This window comes from Equus caballus, chromosome 3 (assembly GCF_041296265.1).
Source record: "Equus caballus isolate H_3958 breed thoroughbred chromosome 3, TB-T2T, whole genome shotgun sequence".
Classification (NCBI taxonomy): Eukaryota; Metazoa; Chordata; class Mammalia; order Perissodactyla; family Equidae; genus Equus; species Equus caballus.
The window spans coordinates 58,376,738-58,399,208 of record NC_091686.1 but is presented as its reverse complement, the minus strand read 5'-3'; the positions used below and the strand labels follow the sequence as shown (position 1 = coordinate 58,399,208).

At 37.6% G+C, this 22,471-nt stretch overlaps 1 protein-coding gene across 16 annotated transcripts in view; it reads right to left on the bottom strand.

The window, feature by feature from the left end:
- WDFY3 (WD repeat and FYVE domain containing 3) overlaps positions 1-22,471 on the bottom strand; it is a 251,256-nt gene that overhangs the window by 164,216 nt on the left and 64,569 nt on the right. For 11 of the 16 annotated variants that reach the window (XM_070262308.1, XM_070262301.1, XM_070262300.1 and 8 more), the window contains one exon: positions 20,921-21,020. The exons of the other annotated variants lie outside the window; for them this stretch is intronic. The gene's annotated coding sequence lies outside the window, so the exon portion shown is untranslated. The remainder of the gene's footprint in view (positions 1-20,920; positions 21,021-22,471) is intronic. 16 annotated transcript variants of the gene reach the window in all.

Sequence of the window (22,471 nt, the reverse complement as noted above, 5' to 3'; positions counted from 1 at the left end):
CTTAAATTATAGAAGGGTATAGAACAAATAAATAGACTAAATTTTAAAAACATATTTGTCAAGTAACTAGCCTTTGAGTAGCTCAGCTAAAACTGAAAATAGCTTTCCTAACTCCTTAATTCTATGAGAAAAGAAATAAATAGCTCACACATGGCTAAGGGAAATCTTATGTTTCCTCTAAGAATTATAAGTAATTCCTCAGGTTTTTAATTTTTTCTTAAACTTTCTAGGGAAAAATGCTATTTTTCCTTACACTGTGAAGGGTAAAGGCAAACCTTCTTCCACTTTTGAAGAATGAAAGCAAAACTGTTGAGAGGCTCCCCAAGAACCGGGTATATAACACATACAATCTAACATATACATTGAAAAGGAACTATAAACACAGTCCTGAATTAGAAGTTAAATTTCTACCTGCTGAAGCATTAAGTTTTTTGCCTTTCAAGGACAGTCATTATCAGGTTTAGCCTCATATATGAGATACTAAGATCAGCCATCTCATTTATATGGCAAAATACAACTAATTAAGATCTATTCCCAACATCCCCTCACCCTCCCACCCCATCTGTGAACTCATCATCCTATACATACACTGAGCAGGACAATTTCTCAAAGCATCTTTTCAGTGTGCGTAATTTTTTCTCTTCATAGATGAAGGCACAGTCCAAAGCCCAAAGCCACTGGTCTCCACTTAAAGAATACTTCACTGAGACAGGCTTCCCAATCATGAGGAGTCACTGATGACATCTCCCGACACCCTTCCTGAACCTCTCCTCTAGGGCCCCACTGCTGTTCTGGGAGCCCAAAGGCACATTTGATGTTATAGCTAAGTGCCAGTTAGGTTATTTGATATGATTAATAGAGTATAATTAAATTATATTACGGAATCAACTTTTGTAGGCTGACCTGAGATCCCCAGCATTCCCTGAAAGTTAATCTTTATACAAATTGTGTTCAAAATTTTGTATAAAAGAATTTTTGTAGCACAGTGCTTCTGTAATTTGTGACTCCCTAGTACTGAGATATTTTGCATTCTACACATCTCCACTAACCTCTAGTCCAAGTCACTCAGCTCTGTGATCACGTCTCAGTATCCTCAGGGGATGGCGCAGGGCAGGGGAGACTGAGCTCAGGAGGGACATGAGTGTTAGAGGCCCAAAGCTTTCCGGGCCATATCCTAGACCTGTTACCACCAGCAATTCTTCCACTGCTGAAATATCAAGTTCCCAAATCTCACTCTGAGATCATAACTTTCAATCCATTCCTCTTTCTTACTCCCTAAATCTGGGTTTTAACTGGAATTGCTTATTCTTCTTGACTTCTCCCAGTTCTCCTACTGGTCAGCAGAGATCAGACCATGTCTAATCTCTTCATTGACGTTCTCAACTGCACCTTGACTTGCCCTGCACTCCTGGCCTATACACATTCCCAACCAGGATTCACGCCTGGATGAATTTCTAATTTTGGGTCGCTGGATACTGTGGAGGAAATTCTACAATTCTGCAGACTGGTTACAACATAAATTTATAATTTTCTAAAATTAATATTTGCATAAACAAAAACTAATAATTCCAAATGGATTAAAAATCTACATGAAAACAAACAACAAAATACTGGAGGCAAATATAAAAGGGCATACTTATAATTTAGGGTAAATTCTTCTTAAAAGGAAAAAAAAGAAGATGGATTTATAGCTAAAAATACCACAAAGTTAAAAGACAAGCAACAAACAGGCAAAAATATTAGCAACACTTACAACAAAGTATTAATAACTAGAATGTCCACAGAACTCTTAAAATCAACAACCCTACAGCAAAATACGAATGGAATAGAAATAGACTATTCCCAGTAAAAATACTACACATATGAAATGCAACACAACACATTTATAAAAAGTACTTAAAATCTCAAATAATTGGAGAAATGCAAATAAAACAAAGTACAACTGTTTACTCATGAGTTTGGCAAAAACTAATACGATTTATAAAATACATACAAAGTAATAGAAACAATGCAAATGTACACACCTTGTTGATTAGAATAAAAATCAACAGTCTTCTTTAGGGCAATCTGACAGTATCAACATACCTACTCTTTCACGTAGTAACACCTCTTTCAGGAAGCTATCCTACAGCAATACTCACAGTACATGGGGGTTCACAGTAATCCTCCCTGATCCACGGTTTTGCTTTCTGCAGTTTCAGTTACCCAAAATCAACTGCAGTCCAAAAATATTAAATGGAAAACTCCAGAAATAAACAACTCCTAAGTTTTAAATGTAAAGAGCTTAGAAGTCATCACTTTTCTTCTTACATAAGAAACAGATGAATAAACTGGAAATCAAGGACTTTTCTTAAACCCGTCAGAGAACTGAGGCTGCAGGGCAAAACAAGCCCTGAAATCTGGAGAGACAAGCGCATCTAGAGTCACAGCTGAAATCTGCTTACCTGGAATACAAGCCCCTGGAGCCAGAAACACTTAAACAGGAACTGTGACTGATTGCTGAAGGCTGACAGGGAGCTAGCATGAGCGGGAGAAACTCCTGGGGGCCACAGTCTTAGCGCCCTCATCACAACTTTCTTGGGTTGCACCTCCAGGACCCCCGCCCCAGATTCTCACAGAGAAGATCAGAAAAAGATTCCCTCCTCCCGGATCTGGAGGAGGGAAGAGAAGACTGATCATTGCGAAATTCTCCCGGAGCCTCGTCTCTTCTGAGGGAAGGGCATTTCTCCCACCTAAGGGGGTAGGGGGTAGGCGGGCAGTGGAGGGAAGAGGCAACAGCCTAGGAGAAACACTTGCGAAGGTCACAGCCCAGACTCACAGGACCACTAAAACACTGAGATGTAATCATAAGATTACCTCTTCCTCTTTTCCACACTTGACAACCACACCAACAAGGCTCTACAAACAATCGAAAGGAAATGCTAGAAATCAAAAGCACTGTAACAGATGTGAAGAATGCTTTGATGAGCTCAACAACAGACTGGATACGGCCAAGGAAAGAATCAGTGAGCTTGAAGATAAATCAAGAGGAACTTCTAGAAGAAGAAAAAGAGTATGGGGCAGCAGCAAATTTGAAGTAATAATGGCTAAGAACTTTGCAAAATTAATGACAGACACCAAACCACAGACGGAGGAAGTTCAGAGAATATCAAGCAAGATAAATACCTAAAAGACTACACTTTAGGGGGCTGGCCCCGTGGCCGAGTGGTTAAGTTCGCGCGCTCCGCTGCAGGCGGCCCAGTGTTTCGTTGGTTCGAATCCTGGGCGCGGACATGGCACTGCTCGTCAGACCACGCTGAGGCAGCATCCCACATGCCACAACCAGAAGGACCCACAACGAAGAATAGACAACTATGTACTGGGGGGCTTTGGGGAGAAAAAGGGAAAAATAAAATCTTTAAAAAAAAAAAAAAAAAAAGACTACACTTTAGGCATATCATATTCAAACTGCAGAAAATCAAAGATAAAGAGACTCTTGAAAGAGGGTAGGGTGGGGGAGGGGAAACACCTTACCTAGAAAAGAACAAGGATAAATATTACAGTGGGCTTGTTATACAAAACATGCAAGGAAGAGAAAAGAGGGAAATAGTTAAAGTGTTGGAAGAAAACCCTACCAGCCTAGAATTCTACATCCAATGAAATTATCCTTCAAAAGCGAAGAATAAAGAATTTCTCAGACAATCAAAAACTGTGGGAACTTACTGTGAGAAAACCTACTCTGCAAGAAATATTAAAAGTTCTTCAGGGAGAAGAAAAATGATATAGGTCCAAAAATTATATTTACATAACAAAAAAGTATTCCAGAGAAGGAATAAATGAAGGTAAAATAAAATCTTTTATTATTCTGGGGCCGGCCCCGTGGCCAAGTGGTTAAGTTCGTGCGCTCTGCTTCTGGGCAGTCCAGGGTTTCGCTGGTTTGAGTCCTGGGTGCGGACATGGCACCGCTCACCAAGCCATGTGGAGGTGATGGCCCACATAGCACAGCTAGAAGGACCCACAACTAAGAATATACAACTATGTACCGGGGAGCTTTGGGGAGAAAAAGGAAAAACAAAATCTTTAAAAAGAAAAAAAAATCTTTTATTCTTCTTAACTGATCTAAAAGATTGTATTTTAAAGTAATAATATTAATAATGCATTGGGCGATTACAGTTTATGAATTAGTGAGATGAATGACAGCAATGTCATAAGAGATGGGAGGGAGGAATTGAGACACTGCTATAAGATACCCACACTACACCTCAGTAATAAAGTGTTATTTGAAGGCACATAAAGATTACTAAGAAATGTACACTCCAGGGAAACCACTAAAATTTGTTTTAAAAAAGTTTAATTGATGCATGAAGAGAGCAGATAAAAGGAAATCATAGAAAATACTCACTTAAAACAGAGAAGGCAGAAGGGGGGTGGGCGGAAACAAAGAACAAATGAAACAAATAGAAAAGTGACAAACATGGCAGATATTGATCCAACTATATCAATAATCACTTTGTATGTGAATGGTCTAAATGCACTGATTAAAACACAGAGAATGTCAGAGAGGATTAAAAAACACCTCTCAATATATACATCTACAGGAAAGCCACTTTAAATAAAAATAATCGGATAAATTAAAAGTAAAGCAATGGAGGACAATACACTATGCTAACTCCAATGCAAAGAAAGCTGAAGTAGCTATACTAATTTTAGACAAAACAGTCTTTAGAACAAGGAAAATATCAGAGATAAAGAGGGGTATTACATTTTGACAAAGGGGTCAATTCCCCAAGAAGACAACAATCCTTAACATGTAATGAGCCTAACAAGAGTGTCAACCTACGTGAGGCAAAAACTGACAGAACTGAAGGCAGGAGGAGACAAATCTACTCTTAAAGCTGGAGACTTCAACGGCCCTCACACAATGATTGATAGATCAAGTGTGCAGGAAATCAATACAGATATAGTTTACTGAACAGTGCTATCAATCGACTAGCTCTACAGTTGGTATTTATAGAACACACCATCCAACAACAGCAGAATATACATTCTTTTCATACTTACATGCAACATTCACAAGCTAGAGCACATACTTGGCCATAAACACACCTTAACAAATTTAAAAGAAGAGAAATCATACAAAGTATGCTCTCAGATCACAATGGAATTAAACAGGAAATCAGTTACAAAAGATAGCTGAAAAGCTCCAAAAATTTGGAAATTAGACAACACATATCTAAATAACACATCAGTCAAAGAAGTGTCAAGAGGAATATAAAAACATTTTGAACTAAATGAAAACACAACTTATCAAAATAGATAAAATGCAGTGAAAGCTGTTCTTGGAAATTTGTAGCACTCAATGCTCATACTACAAAAGAAGAAAGACCTAAAAATAACCTAACCTCTCACCTTTGGAAACTAGAGAAAGATGAGCCATTGAAGCTTAAAGGAAGCAGAAGGAAAGACATAACAAATCAGGACAACAAATCAATGAAACTGAAAACAGGAAAACAATAGAAAATTAAGAAAACCAAAATCTGGTTCTTTAAAACGATTGATAAAATTAGTCTAAGTCTCACTGCCACATGACTGGTGACCTGTCTTGGGTGCATCTTCCCTACAGCTCCTCAGTTTTCTTCTGAAAAACAAAATAGATACACACCACTTCTCTGATTTAAAACCTCTGCTGATTCCCTGTTGCCTAAGAATAAACTGAAGCACCTTAATCTAATACCTAAGTTCTTAGACACCCTGGCCCCATTTACGTCTCCAGCCCCATCTCTTACTAAGCCACCTCTTTCACTCTGAACTCTGCTACACTGAAAGTACCTCGGAGCCTTGCTGGGATCTTTAGCCCTCTGCGTATGGGCGTCTGTTGTTCTCTCTGCCAAGGATGCCCCCTCCTCCACTTTTCCGAACAGCTAAGCTCTAAGGTCAACTTCTCAGAGTAGTCTTCCCCAAACCTCCAGGCAGAGTTTGTTGTTCCACCCTAGCACTTTAGTTATAGTCTGTTATATAATATCATCTTTAAGAGAGACAGCACAGGATAGTGGTTACAGAGCCTCTGAAACTAAGTGCCTGCGTTTGAATCCTAGCTGCACCACTTACCAGCTGTGTGACCTGAGTAGGTCAGTTACCATCTTTGTGCATCAGATTCCCCACATGGAAAAAGAAAGTAACTACCAGAACCTTCCTCAGTGTCGCAGTGTAACTCACCAAATGAGTTACCATGTGGAGAGCACTTAGAGTAATATCTGGCACAAGTGCCCCGTAAGGGACAGTTATTATTACTGTTCTGCTACCGTAACAAATATACACCAGTAAGTGGTTATTTACTCCTATTAACTTCTGATTTCCTCAATGGTGGGAACCAAATCTTATCTAACTGTGTATCTCTAGTTCACAGTAGATGATGGGTGAATAAATGTTAAAAGAATGACTTACTGTCATACACCTCGTATGCAGTAGCATCAGATTTTATGTCCAGATAGTATGAATTCTGGATGTGCCAGTTTTACTATTCCTCACAAAAAATTACATATTACACATAAAATTTTTAAAAACTTACAATCCTAGTTCTTATCCTATAGAAAGTCTCCACAGTTCGTAAACATCAAAGTTCTTAAATATCTCCAGAAAAAAAAAAATCACATTAACAACCTTTCATTCTAAATTGAAAAGTTACCAACTTGCTTAACTAAAGATCATTTCTTTCTGCTTAATTATCACTATTTCTCATTAAACTACAAATTTCCTGAAAGCCAGCTGTGCTCTCCAAATCCTTAGCACCTAGCTGAGGATTTAGCACTTAGTAGAAATGAACAAATGAATGTAGGAGTGAATCCCATAGCTTTAAGGGCAGGGACAAATTTCAAGGCTCCTCATTATCTGGTCCATCCTAGGTTAACTCTATTCATCTCCCACTTTTCCACTTCACCCCACCCATCCTTTGTCTCTGCAGGTCTCAGTGCTGTGCCTTCATACACTCTGAACCGTCTCCTGGGGGGGCCTTCTCCTCCAGCTCTTATACATTTAGCTAATTACTAACCGTCCTTTATATCTCAGCTCAACTGTCCCTCTTCTAGAAAGCATTCTCTAACCTCCCAGTTTGATAGAGATGCTCCCTTCTTTGTTCCCATACACTCCTGTGCATCACTTTATCATAGCGTTTCTCACAATGTTATCTAATTGTTATTTTGTCTGTCTTTTTCCCACACTGAACAAATAATAGGAGATTACAGAAGGCACAGATAAGAGGCAGGCAATACATGATTAATAAGTGATCAATAAAAGTTCAGAAGATGAATGAATTAGAGGCAGCTCAAGCCAAAGATAAGTTCAAGTGATTTAAAATAGGCCAGAGGGGGAGAATTTTCTCTAAATTCCTTATGTGTTTATTTCAAAACAAGAAGGCTTGGAAGACACCTTTATTCTTTATCATTTATTTAAATTCAGTTTTATACTTGAAAAAGTAATAAACCATTACCATATGACCACTTTCATTCGGAGGTGTTGGGTACCGCCATAGTGTATTTCTTTAATATATTCAGGGAAAACTGGTATAAATTCAAAAACTAAGAACTATGAATGTGAAGGCAGGGGCAGAAGGAAAAAAATCATTACTAATATTTAGATTTGGTTGGTAAGCAGATGATGACAAAACAAAACACAATAAGCCAGAATCCTCCACAGGGAATTGATGCATCAACAACATACTGAGGACCAGGAACATCCAAAGAGTTGGCTTACCATTATCAATAACAAACCATTACTGACTGGTCTGGAATATATGGTGTGATCTAAAAGTGATGAAAGGAAAATGACAAATGCAAAAGACTGTGCAGAATTATATTAGTAAAACCTCACAAATGAAAAAAGGAATAAAATAAAGATAAAAATAATGCTAAAGTAAATGTTGGCTTCTTGACATACTGATTATACACTAATGAAGGTTTTAACTGTGAATTCTTATACTTTTATTTTTCTCAAAATATCAAAATTTATACATTCAGATAAATTTTGCTCTACCTATTAGATATCTTAGAATGCTATGTACACATAATGATGCTGACACAGTTCAAAATACTTTTTTTAATTCCTCTTTAAAGATTGCTTTCATAGCATTTTATAAGCTACATCTAAAATTCACTGTCATCATATACCATTTTTACCAAAAAATGGAATTACCCAGCTTGCTCATTTGTCTTAGTTTTCAAACTTCCTCCAAATAACTTTTGCCTATTACTAAATATTGAATCCTTTCAAAAGACTGAAAATTCTCCACTAATAACCAAAAGAATGTATTGCAGACTCTGCAGATGATTATGAGAAAAAATTCTAAATAGATGTTGAGCAATGGCAGTGTTGAAATTCAATTCCTTTAAATGTCTACTATATGCAAGGCACTGTGGGAGTACCAAGTCCACTTTTTACCCTCTTGATGGCCTGGCTATATTCGTTTTTCTAAAATTCCAAACAGGTCAGTTTGGAATTCCCTTGAAAGTGACACGATCACGGGGGCTGGCCCCGTGGCCGAGTGGTTGAGTTCGTGCACTCCGCTGCAGGCGGCCCAGTGTTTTGTCAGTTCGAATCCTGGGCGCGGACACGGCACTGCTCATCAAACCACGCTGAGGCAGCGTCCCACATACCACAACTAGAAGGACCCACAACTAAGAATATACAACCACGTACCGGGGGACTTTGGGGAGAAAAAGGAAAAAAATAAAATCTTAAAAAAAAAAAAAAGAAGTGACATGATCACTTGCAATGGGACAGAGTCAAAACTCTTCGCAAGGCCTAAAAGGCTCCTCCAAATCCACTGTGAATCTAATTTTGAAGCTCTGTCTTCTGCAATATCCCTCCCTCATTCTACACTCAAACCACACCAGCTAACTGCTGTTCCCTTAGCCAGGCCACGCCATTTCACACCCTTGATGCTTTTTCCCCACCGTCTTTCCTCTGCCTGAAAAGGCCTCTTCAGATTTTTTTACTGCCTGGCAACCTATCATGAACTTACTTAATCGTAAAACAATTTAAACACATCCCCACAGTAGCAACTTGATCATTGAGTCAAAGAAATATTTATCAAGACACTCCCCACCCACTTGAATCTCTCTCTTTTCCAGCCACCAAGCTCTGCTTTCAGTAGCTTATATTCACCATGTCCTCGCCACCAAAGCAATTAAGACATTTATTCGGAAAACGAAACTTTTTAAATATTCAGAAGAAAATGGTGGACAATATCTTTATAACCTCAGGGTAAGGAAGAATGTCTTTAAAAAAAAAACAACTACATCCGGACAAATAAAATTGATCTTATCAAAATTTAAAACTTCTGTACATGAAAAATCAGCAGAAAGAAAGTACACACAAGCCACAAAGTGGGAATGAAATATCTGCAACACCTATAATGAACAAAAAAATTAGATCCAAAAGATCAACATATGTAAAGAACAGCGACAAATCATTGAGAGGAAAGCAAACTACCCAACAGAAAAGTGGACAAAAGACAAATGGGCCTTTCACAGAAAAGGAAAATGAATGACCACAAATATAGGAAAGGCTGCACCATCTCGTCAATAATAAAGGAAAGGAAAATGAATATAATTTTCCGACAGCTCTTTGCTCTCTGTTGTACGAATGTTTGTTCACTTACCCTGTGTGTATGTCTGTGCCATTTTCTATCACCCACCCACCCCAAATCCACATCTACTCATCCTCATCTCCTAGAAAAGCATGCACAAGTATCCACATCAAGCCTCCCCATCAGGGTTGTGCTAATAGTCAACAGCCAATAACCTAGTCTGATCCCATCTGAGACTATTTCTCAATCCACCACAGGTACAGTTTTTACTGGGATGTACGGAGGGTCTCTCCAGTGAACAGACAGCTCCACCACCATTCCTTGAAAATGAACCTAGCGTGAGGTCAGTGACCTATGTTTTTAATATTTAACTGTTGCCACAGTACCTGACATCCTGAAGATGATTAATACTCTATCTGGGAAATCTTCCTGTTGACACCTTACTGATTAATTTTTCCATAAATTCCCCTATCCACAAATTCACTTAATGGAGGTATATGAATGAAAACAATTAGGAAGCTTATGAAATCCTTAAAGACAGATATTTTAAGATATAAAAGGTGGTACTGATAGGAATCTTAAGAATGAAAAAATTACTTGTTACTGGATATAATCTTTTGCTAATCAGAGTATTATTGTTTTCCTTATAATTTTTGCATTAGATATTCTACAAATGAAATATAAAAATGTATTTACATTCTCATAGCTAAGGGGGACATTCTCACTAAAGGGGTTTAGGGATGGGAGTTGAAGAGTGAACGGGTAGAAAGGGAGGAGAAAAGAATAAAAAAAACTACATTTCTCTATCATTCCACCATACCCAAACATAAGAATGATTACCACAAATAGCCATGTCCTAATTACACCATTTCACTGTTGATCACATGTAGACTATTCTAAAAAATGCCCTCGGGGAAGAATGAGAGGAGAAATGCTATTCTTATCAGTTAGCTATTTTATTTAATACATTTTATAAATCCATCTGAGATACTGACAATAATATTTTAAATATACTACCTTTTATTTGGGGGAAATAAGTTACTAAAGTGATTAACTTTGCCAAGTACAACACAGTTTACCATATTTTTCTTATAATAGTTCCATCCTGCTCTTAGAAGGAATGCCATGTAACAAGATACACAAAATACTACCTGGCACAGACCCCCTGGTGGTGGGGAGATGACTCTTTGCTAGGTTTATTTATTTTTTTAACATTCCATCATAAAGCTTAACTCTCATTATTTTGAAAGACATTCTAAAAAAGCATCGAATTTTATTTCAGGACCAGAGGATCAAGTACATTCAGCTGTTATTCTCATTCTGCTTGTGTCCTTTCAGGGTTACAATCAACACCTCAACTAGAGCTGGGACAAGGGTAAAGGCTATACAACTAAAATCTCCTGTTCAAAACTCTGCTAGCAGGGTTAGCATTTGGAGGTTAAAATTAAATACATAACCTATTTATTTTATCTCAAATGTCTAGGCTTTTGAATCCAACTGCTTAAATAAAATATATAAGCTATAAGAAATAAATCTTTCCACAAATGAAGGGTATAAAGTTGTTTCATTTTGTTACCTAACTTGTCCCTAGAAAGTACACACAACATTCTAGAAATTACAATTTGGATTGAGCAAAACTTTCTAGATAGGGAAGAGGGGCATGCAAAGACTTGCAATTCAAGAAAACATAGATTACTTTCCAGTTTTTCTTTTTGAAATTACATAAAAGAAAGTTATTCTACAGTCAAAACAGTCATGTGAAGACACTGTAACTGACTTTGGTTTATGCATGCATTTTCGTTCCTAGTAGAACATATACTAATTCATTCAAAAATCCTGAGAGCTACATCAACTCTGATTACTTGAAATGTTTGGTCTATTTTTTCAAAGTAATCTATTTCTACAATGAAACTTGCTAGTATTTATCCAGGTTAAAAAAATCCCTTCATTTCTCTTTAATTTTTGAATGATTTAAACATTTTATACCACTTAATATACTCTCAAACTTCAGACAAGATAACAACGCATTTAATTTCATATCCAGAGTTCTCCTAAAAAGCAAAATTCAATATTTTAATAAAGTGGAAAAAAAAAACAGAGACCCATGAAGCAATTATATTTAATTATACTTAAGGAAACAAATTTAAAATTCTAATACAATTATATTTAAAGAAACTGATCAAGAACTTCCAAATATATTTCAAGGATCATAATGGTAACTAGTTAAAGTGTTAAACATGACATAAAGGTCCTTAAGGAAGGAAAGAGGTAACAATGAATATAAAACTTGAAAATTAAATTATATAACTTTTAGATTTTGAAAGTAATCCTCTACCAAACTATGCTAATAAAACCAGTGGCTGAGGGGCCAGCCCAGTGGCGCAGCGGTTAAGTTCGCACGTTCCGCCTCTCAGCAGCCTGGGGTTCGCCAGTTTGGATCCTGGGTGTGGACATGGCACCACTTGGCACGTCATGTTGTGGTAGGTGTGCCACATATAAAGTAGAGGAAGATGGGCACGGATGTTAGTTCAGGGCCAGGCTTCCTCAACAAAAAAAAAAGAGGAGGACGGGCAGTAGTTAGCTCAGGGCTAATCTTCCTCAAAAAACAAAACAAAACAAAACAAAACAAAAAACCAGTGGCTGAGTGACATAAGGACAAACACACAAAGGTGCTGCTGAGAGAGCTGAGGTGCTGAGATGAGAGAGCTCAGAAGCAGACCCATACATGTACTGGGAACCTAATGCTAATGATAAAGGTCCCAGGGAAGGGTGCGATGGTTTGTAGGTGGTATTGGGAAACTGATTCATCCTTAGAATAGAATAAACTAGACTCCAACTGAAAACCATATACAAAAGGTGGGCTCAAGATGGATTAAAGATCCAAAAATAAAAGGTAAAACTATAAGGTTAATAGAAGAAAATATATGAGGATATCTTTATGAATCAGGTAAGAATATCTTGAGCATAAATTCAAAATCACATACCATACGCAAAAATAAAATGAATGTGATTCTATCAAAATTAAACATTTTGGCTCAGCAAAGAACATTATGAACCAAGTAAAAAGTGAGACAACATGATGGGAAAAGATATTTGAAACATCTAAAACTGCAAGGATTATAATTTACAAGGAATTACCAAATCAACAAGAAAAATATAGCAATCTCAATGAAAAAAAGAGAAAAAAGAAATGAACTAGCAACCGGAAGGCCACTGAATATATCAAGAGATGTTTTTAATTTAATTAGTAATCAAAGAAAGGCAGATTAAAATAAGGAAATGCCACTTTACACCTATTAGAACAGCAATAAGCAGAAAGCTGGAAAATGCCCTGTATTCTTCGACACGTGGACAGGACCCACTGACACGACTGGTAGAGGATTTACAGGGCAATTTTGTATTACTCAGAATCTTCCATTCTACTCTTCAGTATAAATCCCAAAGAAATTCTTATGGGTAATGACTTGTACATGGATATTTACTGCACTGTTATCTGTGGTAATTGGGGGCTTGGAGGCTATTTAGAGTCCATCACTGCCCATCACTAAGAAAATGAGTAAGTAAAACAGGGTTGATGCACAATCATACACATTCATTTAAAAGTATATATTTCACATACATGTTGCTTAAAAACATAGTAATGAGTAAAAGGAACTAAGAAATAGAATCAAATATATATTACAATAACGTTTCTTACAAATTAGAAATACATGCACGCAAAACAAATATTTTGCAAGAACACATAATCCTCTGATATTAAAAAAAAATTCCTTAAAAGAAACTTTACCTGCTCTGCAAGTAACAAGAAAAAAACTCAGATGTAGGAATATTTAGCTCAAAGCTTTCTAAAACACATTTTAAAAAACATTGTTTTTTTTACAATGGCACAAACAAAATAAAGTTCAGATAGACTTCTCCACCCTCTAGGGAAGGAAGGAATGACTCTCTTAGCCACTGATGATAATTTGGTACGTATAATAAATCTTGAGAGAAACAGGACCTGGCTCACACAGGGAAGAGCCAGACCAGTCAACTTCCCTCAGACTCAGAAAGATTTCCAGTATCAGAGAGGAAAGGGGAAATAAAACTGGGTTCTTTATCACATCAAAATAAATTGTGCAGCTTTTAATGACAAAATAAATCTAAGCTTCTTCCGAGCCTCAGACAAGCCTACCCATCCACAGTCTCTAACAACAAAAAATGACAGTGGGAATACCAGGATGGTTCTGTAGCATCTGATAATCCAGATTTGGCTTTTCAAAAAGAGAGCAACTTGTTGTTAGTATTTTGGAGTCATTGCAACTTTGGCATAATCTTTCATTCTTTCTATGGCTATATAATAAGAATTATGGTTCCTAATGATGATTTTTGCACTATAATATTCTGAATCAAGAGTAAATTATAAAATGTCAGCCATGGTGCTAGGTAGATCCTCGGGATACAGTGGTGAATATCAACCACCACTAGTCCATGTGGCACTTACCACTTGTTATGAAATAACAACTCTTTTACAATAGACACGATATCTGATCTTATGGAGCTTCAGGTCTTGGTGTGATACAGGCAATGCCTGTTGTACTAGGGACGCAAAGGCACCGGGGAAAAGTACAGAGGGAAACCTACGGTAGCCGTAGGGAGGCAGGGCTGTGGGGAGGAAGAGCAGCGGGGAAGATAAGTGCATTTTTCAAAGATTTTCAACAATAGAAGAAAACAAATGGACTTCACTGGCCTATCCGTAGACTATCCTAGCCAATCAGGTTTTTGCAGCTTTGTTCCCTGCATATGCTAAGCCTTCATATGCAAACTTTTCTACACATTGGTTTGTAATCAGTTTTTCCAAGTGGAAAACACTAGCCATTCTGTCCTGGAATCATTTCAAGAGTCTAAAGGGACAGCATCAGCAATTAGTAGCCAGGCTGGAGTTGATCCCTAAGGAACTCTTGTTTCCTGCCTCTGCATCAGCTTTTGCCTAGGAAATACAGACTTAAGATCCACAGCCAAGTACAATACTAGGTATTTTCACATAAATGTACTCATTTATTTCCTACCACAAAATGGTATAAGGCCTGCATGACAGAGAAGAGACTGAAGTTCAGAAAAGTTAAAGCAATTTGCCAAAAAGATCCAATAACTAGCATTAGCTGAAATTTGAATTCAAGACACATAACTCCAAGTGCAGCGCTCTTCCCATTAAACCGAAGCTGCCTCTTTGTCTTTAGGAAAAATTTTGTTTCTGAAAGCAATTGTGATTTTATTTTCTAGCTGTTCCCAGCAACGACAGGACTACTTGTTTGGACAAAATTATCCAAGTATTTTTGTCCCCACGAAGTTAAAAAAACACAAAATCCATGTTTACTTTGTGTATCTTGCACCAAGGGTGTAACCAGACTGGCAACAAGAAATATGATTCATGAGTAATATCTTGGCAGAGAATTCTTCCTATCTCTTGATCCATCTGACACAGAAGGGAAATGTTACATACACCTAACTACACTTTCTTTTCCTTTGAGTTTCCTGATCTCCTTAGTTCAAGTCTTCGTTAATCCTCACACTATGCACTCAATCATATAACCCCAAATATGGAATAATATTCAGAATATTAAGGAAATAATTTCCTGGAAGAATTCGTCAAGAAAAATACAAATAAAAATATGATTAGCAATTAAACACAACAATGTATTACGTAATTTAACATGTTCTGAGCAATACTTTTCATTAAAGAGAAAATAACATGAGATAACCTTAGAAAAAATTTATTCCAACATCAATAGAAACTATTCATTTTATTCTTCTGTGAATAAAATAATATACTTTTATATTATTTTTATAAAATGACCACTTTTTATTTAAAAGAGAAACTCAGGTTTCATGAAATATTTTCCCTGTATATTCATTATAAATGTAAATGTAAACGGTTTCTGCCTGTCTTGTGTTCTTTACCTTGTGCTTAGGCGAAGCTAAGTGGTGTGCTGGATCCAGCTCTTACGAGCTCATGAAAGCTGACAGCTAAACTTTCAGAAATTGTGGAGAGCCAACTGTCAAACCATCAACAGTATGAAACCTGCCACAGTAGAGGATTTACACCAAAGAGATCAACACATACTAAAAATCAAGGTTTCTTGGGGCTGGCCCCCTGGCATAGTGGTTTGGGTCTGGCACTCTCCACTTTGGTGGCCCAGGTTCACAGGTTTGGATCCTGGGCATGGACCTACACCACTAGTCAAGCCGTGCTGTGGCAGCGACCCACTTGTAAAGTGGAGGAAGACTGGCACGAGTGTTGGCTCGAGGTTAGTCTTCCTGAAGCAAAAGAAAAGGAATACTGGCAACAGATGTTAGCTCAGAGCAAATCTCCCTCACCAAAAAAAAAAAAAAAATCAATTTCCGTTTTTTTCCCTGAGTAGCCGGTTGTTAAACATTTATCAGCATATCACTGCGCTTAGACCTCACTAGCACTTCAGAAGCTTCTGTTTTATTTACTTCATTATGTCTTTTCTTTTTCTCTTTAAACTCTGATTTTGTGTTCTTGTGTCTAAGGACTACCCTTAAAAATATTCAGACTTAATCTCAAACAGGATATTATGACTAAGAATCTAAATTAAAAATATCCCGTCACTAAAATATTTTCACAGGCAATGTTTCTCTGAACCCATGTCTGACTGGCCTGATTTAGCACAGTCCACTCCTTCAAAGGCCAAGTCCCTACTCCACGTGAGGTTGCTAAGACCAAACGGTTATTCCCTGATACAAATATTTTGCTTGAAGCTTATATACGTGTTCCTCGTAAAACATAATGGAATATAATATCAATACTAGATCAATACTAAAATTTCTAGAGTCTTTGTCTAAGAAAGTAATTAATTATACAGTGTTGCATATTCACACAGATCTTTTGCATTAAATATGAATCAATATTATGCAAAAAAATAGAGGATAAAATCTATTAGTCTGCTTTCCTGAAGAAGAAACAAAACTGAGAGGTTGTGACTTTTGTAAAGGCAATGAGAACTGAATTAGACAATGCTTAAACGTTCTCAACACGTGAAGTAAAGTTTCTGGTTGGATTAATGCAAATACTACCTTACCGAGATAAGCAATAGACTAGCAAGTGTAGAGGGTGGCAGTAAAACGGGTCTGGAGTCAGGCAGACACGGGTTTGAAACTGTGTTCCTCCACTCACTGTCTCTAGGACCTCAGGACAGTAAATCAAAGCACCCTAAGCCCATTTTCCACCAGCGCTGGGCAGCACGGCTATAGAGCAAACAGCAATAGAGGCAGCTTCTGGAAATGGCAGTGCGTGTGTATTCTGGAGCAAGGGTTGGCAAACTTTTACTGTTAAGGGCCAGATAAATATTCTACCACGTGGCTTCCGTTGCCACTACTCAGGACTGCCAACACAGTGTGAAAGCAACCACTGACAATAGGTAACTGAGTAAGAGTGTCCGTGTTCTAATAAAACTTTATGCATGGACACTGAAATTTGAATTTCACATAATTTTTAGGTGACACAAAGCATTATTTTCCTTTCATCCAAGTAAAAATGCAAAAACCCTTCTTAACTGGAGGGACATACATAAACCGTTTGGGCCAGATTTTGCTTGCAGGCCATAGTTTTCTAATCCCTACAACCATATCCTGATGCACAGAGAAGGCAGCAGCTCGCCTGATGGCCTAGCTCTGTGGTACAGCACTGGGAGATGTTCGTAAGAGGTCAACCAGGAGCCCAACATCTGTTTCTTCAGCCTTTCACTTCCCTCGGTAAGCCATGAACACCCTGTAAAAAGTATCTTCCTGCTTAAACTGGCTAGAATGGATTCTGTTCTCTGCAACCAAATCCCAACTGACCCATCGTGCTACTACACATTCTTTAATATCAAATTTTTAGTGTTCAAATGGTCAATTATTTCATAAATGTCATTATTTTTTATAGATGTTTTATATGAATAAGAATCAAAATAAGGACCAATTATTGCTATCTGCTGATGTCTCTTAAGTGTCTGAACATGGATCTCCCAGTTTATACAGGGTACAGGAATTAATTCTATGTTTCCTACTAGAAGACCCACGTGTTCATTTGCTTGTTCAATAATTTATTCAACAAGTATTTATTAAGCAACCACCAGGTGCCAGGCAGTGTTTTAGGTACTAGGAATACAGAGGGGGGACAAAAGTCTACTAAGTATACATCCTCTGGGAGCTCAGATTCTAGTGGGGAAGACAAAAAAAATAAAGAAATCAGTATACAAGTCTGGTGTTGAGATGGCTATGAAGAAAAATTAAGTAAGCTTTGAAAAGAGAGAGTAAGCTTTGAAAAGAGAATGTTCCCAGGGTTGTTGTTTGAGTCTGCACGGGAAAGGAATGCTTTTCTAAGGCGTTAACACCAGAATAGAAACCTGAATGAATGAGGGAGCAATCTGTAAGAATTTCTAGGGGAAGAATTTTCCAGGCTGAGGGACAAGCAAAATCAAAGGCTCGAGGAAAGAACGTGCTTAGCATGGTTGAAGAACTGTAACGAAGCCAGCATGGCTGAAGCAGACAGAGAGAGGGCGAAAGTGCTAAGCTGTCGATTGTCGGCACTGTGATTCAGTGCTGACTTCTCTCCAGTTCCTTTGCATCAAGTAATGCCAAGACGACGGCTCTGTACACCACGCCTCCACTCTGCAGCTGCTTCTGACTGTTTTCTGCACAACAACGTGCATCTGCGTCTTTTCCTGCAGCCTCACCTTCCTGCCACTCTGTAGTCCCCATAACCACCTGTTTGGGAGAGCTCTGGGCTGTGTTTCAGAGGGCTGCACGCTCCCTCAATTAGTCCTAAAGCTCTGGCAGCTCTTCCTGCAGTCTGAGGCTTGGAATTGTGGTTTTCTCTTCATTTTACTAAAGTTAAAAGATTTCTTCTCTATTGTTTATTCTTCTGGTTAAGTTCAGTTAGCACTAGGGAGGAGAATAGAACACAAATGTCCTACTCAGCTATCTTTAAATGGAAATCCTTTACCTTTTCTACTGTAGATAAATTTAGGCACCCATTAAGAGTACGTACAGATATAGAAGAGTCAAACTTAAGTTTTTCAATCCCTACATTTTCTCTTTCGATCAACAGATTTTTCTATTTGAAAATCTGAAAAATTGTAGACTTCTGAGATCTATAAACTGATGACTCGTTTAAAAAAAAACTACCACAGAATCCATTTTAAATGTATATTAAAGTACCTAAAAGGAATATAAAATTGGAAACTACAGTAAGTTTCTGCCATGACCCTTCTATTTAAGCTAAGAAATGATAAAAGGCAAATAGGTATCACTATCCAAATGAATATGCAGCAAAAAGACAATAAGTAAAACATGTTAAATAAATAGCATTATTACTTCCAAGAACATAAGATCTGGTTATGTTAATAAAGGCTTACTTTGGTTTCTGCTTTAAATAATATTCAAAATGTCTTATACTCACTGTATAAATGATTTGCATGAAAAGTATTCTTCTGAATCATTTAAAGGTACTTTAAAAATCTCAGCTCTTTTAAATGGGTAAACATCTTCCTCAATCTCAGGTATAGAATTTAGTAAACCCTTCATAAATGTACATTTTAGTTTAGCTCTTCCTAAATCATCAAAAACAGTGATTAACAAGTTTAAATGATTATAAAACAAGAGTACCAAAATTCTGTTACGTGTTAATGCTTATTTCTTTGTACATTTACCACTTTTCACATCCAGGTGTTAGCAATAGAAAGATAAACAGATCACCTTCTATCCTCTAGGGGCTCATAGTTAAGCTAAAAGATATTACAGAGGTAATGTGATAAGTGCTATAGTAAACAACAATAAATAAGTAAACAAGATGCTATGAGAACACACAAGAAACATTTAACTATCAATAGAGAAGGTGACATTTGAACTAAGTCTTGGAAACTGAACAGTTCATTTAGCTGACAATGGGCAATACCTTATTTCTAGCAAACAGATCATGTGTATACAGAAGAGAAGGCACAAGATATGCTGCTGGGTCCTGCTTGTAGTTTGGCATAGTTGGAGCACAGGGTGAAAGCTGGAGATGACGGGCTTGCTTAGAATGGGTAGACGTGGGCAGATCATAAAAGGCCTTAAGTATTAGGCTAACAATAAACTCCTAATAAGGAGGAGAGTAATATTCCTAAGCATAGTGTGAAGTGGGGAATGGATATTTTAATGATCTTCAGTGATAAAACGCAGGGCCAGTGGAGGTGGGTGGGGGGAGAAATAGTATGGGAGAACATGAGAAATGTCATCAACTCAGGATTAGCCATCTGGGAATGGGATGTCTTGCAGGATTGAGGGGAACAGATGAAGATGACTAAGACTTCCAGCCTGAGTGACTGGAAGAATGGTAGTGCCATTAACTAAGCTAGGAGATAGAGTAAAGGAATAAGAATTCGTGGGAAAGATAAAAAGAGACAAATTTGGCCCTGGTGAAATAAAAGGGTCATAACAAAATGTAAAACAAAATGAAAACCCAGGACTTGCATTCAGGAGAGGAAAAAGTAGATGTATACACATAAATAATACATCCAAAACAATAAGTAATGTATCAAATAATAAGCAGAAATCTTCAATTTCAATGACTGCGAGGTTTTCCATTGTTCCAAATAGAAAAACCTATAAGCATATTTACAAAACTTTAAAAAAAGGCATTTTTACAGATAGAGAAAGACAATCTCTGTATGACTCCACTTATATGTGGAAGTTAAACACGTGGACAAAGAGAACAGATTAGTGGCTATCAGGGGAAACGGGGGGTGAGGGGTGGGCACAAAGGGTGAAGTGGTGCACCTACGGTATGACTGACAAATAATAATCTACAACTGAAATTTCACAAGGTTGTAAACTATGATAACCTCAATAAAAACTAAAATAAATAAAATAATAGAATAAAATAAAATGGTAAAAAAGGGCATTTTTAGCTCTTGGAAAGATTTTTTGAAATTTAATATATGCATGGGGTTTTAAAAAAATACTGAGAAGAATATAAAGTAAAATTAAGTATTCTACCACTGGGCCCCAGCTGGCCTCCCAGAGTCAACCATTGTTACTAATTTCTTGAACATCTTCGCAAAGATATATTATACGTGTATAAGCATAGAGATGTACATATAATATGCATGTTCCTTTAAAGAGCCTATTAAAAATAAACAATTTGAGAAGGTACATTTTGTATTTCCCAAATATGATATTATAATTATCAAATTTATAAGGGAGGCACTAAAGATCTCGTCAATTAAAAAAGGCATTTCTACTCAAGAGGAACTTACAATCTTTCACCAATAAATTGAATAGTAGTAGAGATTAAAAGCAAACCCCCACTAGCTTCTCTTCCCATACACTGACCTTTAGAGAACTCCTTGGATAACAGGTTCTGAATGTGTGAGTGCAACAGGGCCCATTCCCCTGACGGTATTTTACTCAAGACTTGAAATCTGGGCTCCAACTAGAAAGAGGGAGGGAAAGATTATGAGTTAGTCTCTAATTCAGAATATTTTACTCAACACACCTAGCCTAGGTCCACTAATTTTCCCATACATGAGGGATTTTCAACCCTGTTTGGACATCAGAATCAACCAGGAATCTTTAAAAAAAGATTCCGATGCCCAGGACCAACCTCATTCAAATCAGAATCTCTGGGGCTGGAGACCAGACATTGTCTTCACAGTTTCCTCAGTTGAGTCTATCGTGCAGCCAGAGTTGAGAACCACTGCCACAGAAAGGTAAGATCAGATTTCATGGAGGTTACCCTTAACCCTTCTATCTTGTCACTAACAATGTTCAAGTATGGGAAATGCACTTTTAAAATTCTTGGGCAAATGTGGCTCTAAATCATCAGTGTTCCTAACGCAGGACAAAGTGACACAGGAGATCCTGGACAAGCTTAACAGCCAAGGACAAACCTGCTCTAGAGACTGGATTATGGAAGAAACAGAATCAAACGCAGGAAATGCCTTTAAATCTCGCTGAATTACAGGAGTTACATACTTAGAGACAAACAAACTGTACTTAAGTTTAATAACTGAACAGCCAGATACAATGACTACTGCTTGACTGCAAAAAATGAGAACCAGGGGGCTGGCCCCGTGGCTGAGTGGTTAGGTTTGTGCGCTCCACTTCGGCAGCCCAGGGTTTCGCTGGTTCGGATCCTGGGCATGGACATGGCACCGCTCATCAAGCCATGCTGAAGTGGCATCCCACATGCCACAACTAGAAGGACCCACAACTAAAAAAATATATACAACTATGTACCAGGGGGCTTTGGGGGGAAAAAAGGAAAATAAAATCTTAAAAAAAAAAGAGAGAACCAAAGGGAACAAATTAAACTCCCAAGAAGTGGCATAATCAGGACCTCTTTTAGAGGGATTCTGACCTAGGGCATGTGGAAGAGCTTAAGCCTGTGTTGTACAACACAGCAGCCACTAGTCACATGTGGCTACTTAAACTTAAATTCAAGTTAATTTAAGTTACATTAAATAAAAAAATACAGTTCCTCAGTTGCACCAGCCACATTTAAAGTGCTCAATAGCCATATGCGGCTACTGACTACCTTATCAGACAGAACCAAGAGAGAACATTTCACTGTCAGAAAGATATATTGGACAGTGCTGGTTTGGGGTAAATGAACCCCTGAAACTGCATATTAAATCTGTGGATATACATATATTCTAGGAAAATGGTTTACGACTTTTATTTGATTCTCAAAGGACACCATCTATGATTCAACTGCCAGTGCCCAAGTGCACAGAAGGTAGGAAAGAGCTCCTTTTCTAAATAGTTATCTCTTATAAGAAGCATATATTAATAGTAGCACTTCCCACCCACAGACATAACCTTTCAACCATCACATCAAGACCGGGGGACTACGGTTAGTACAAAATATTCTTCCACCTCCGT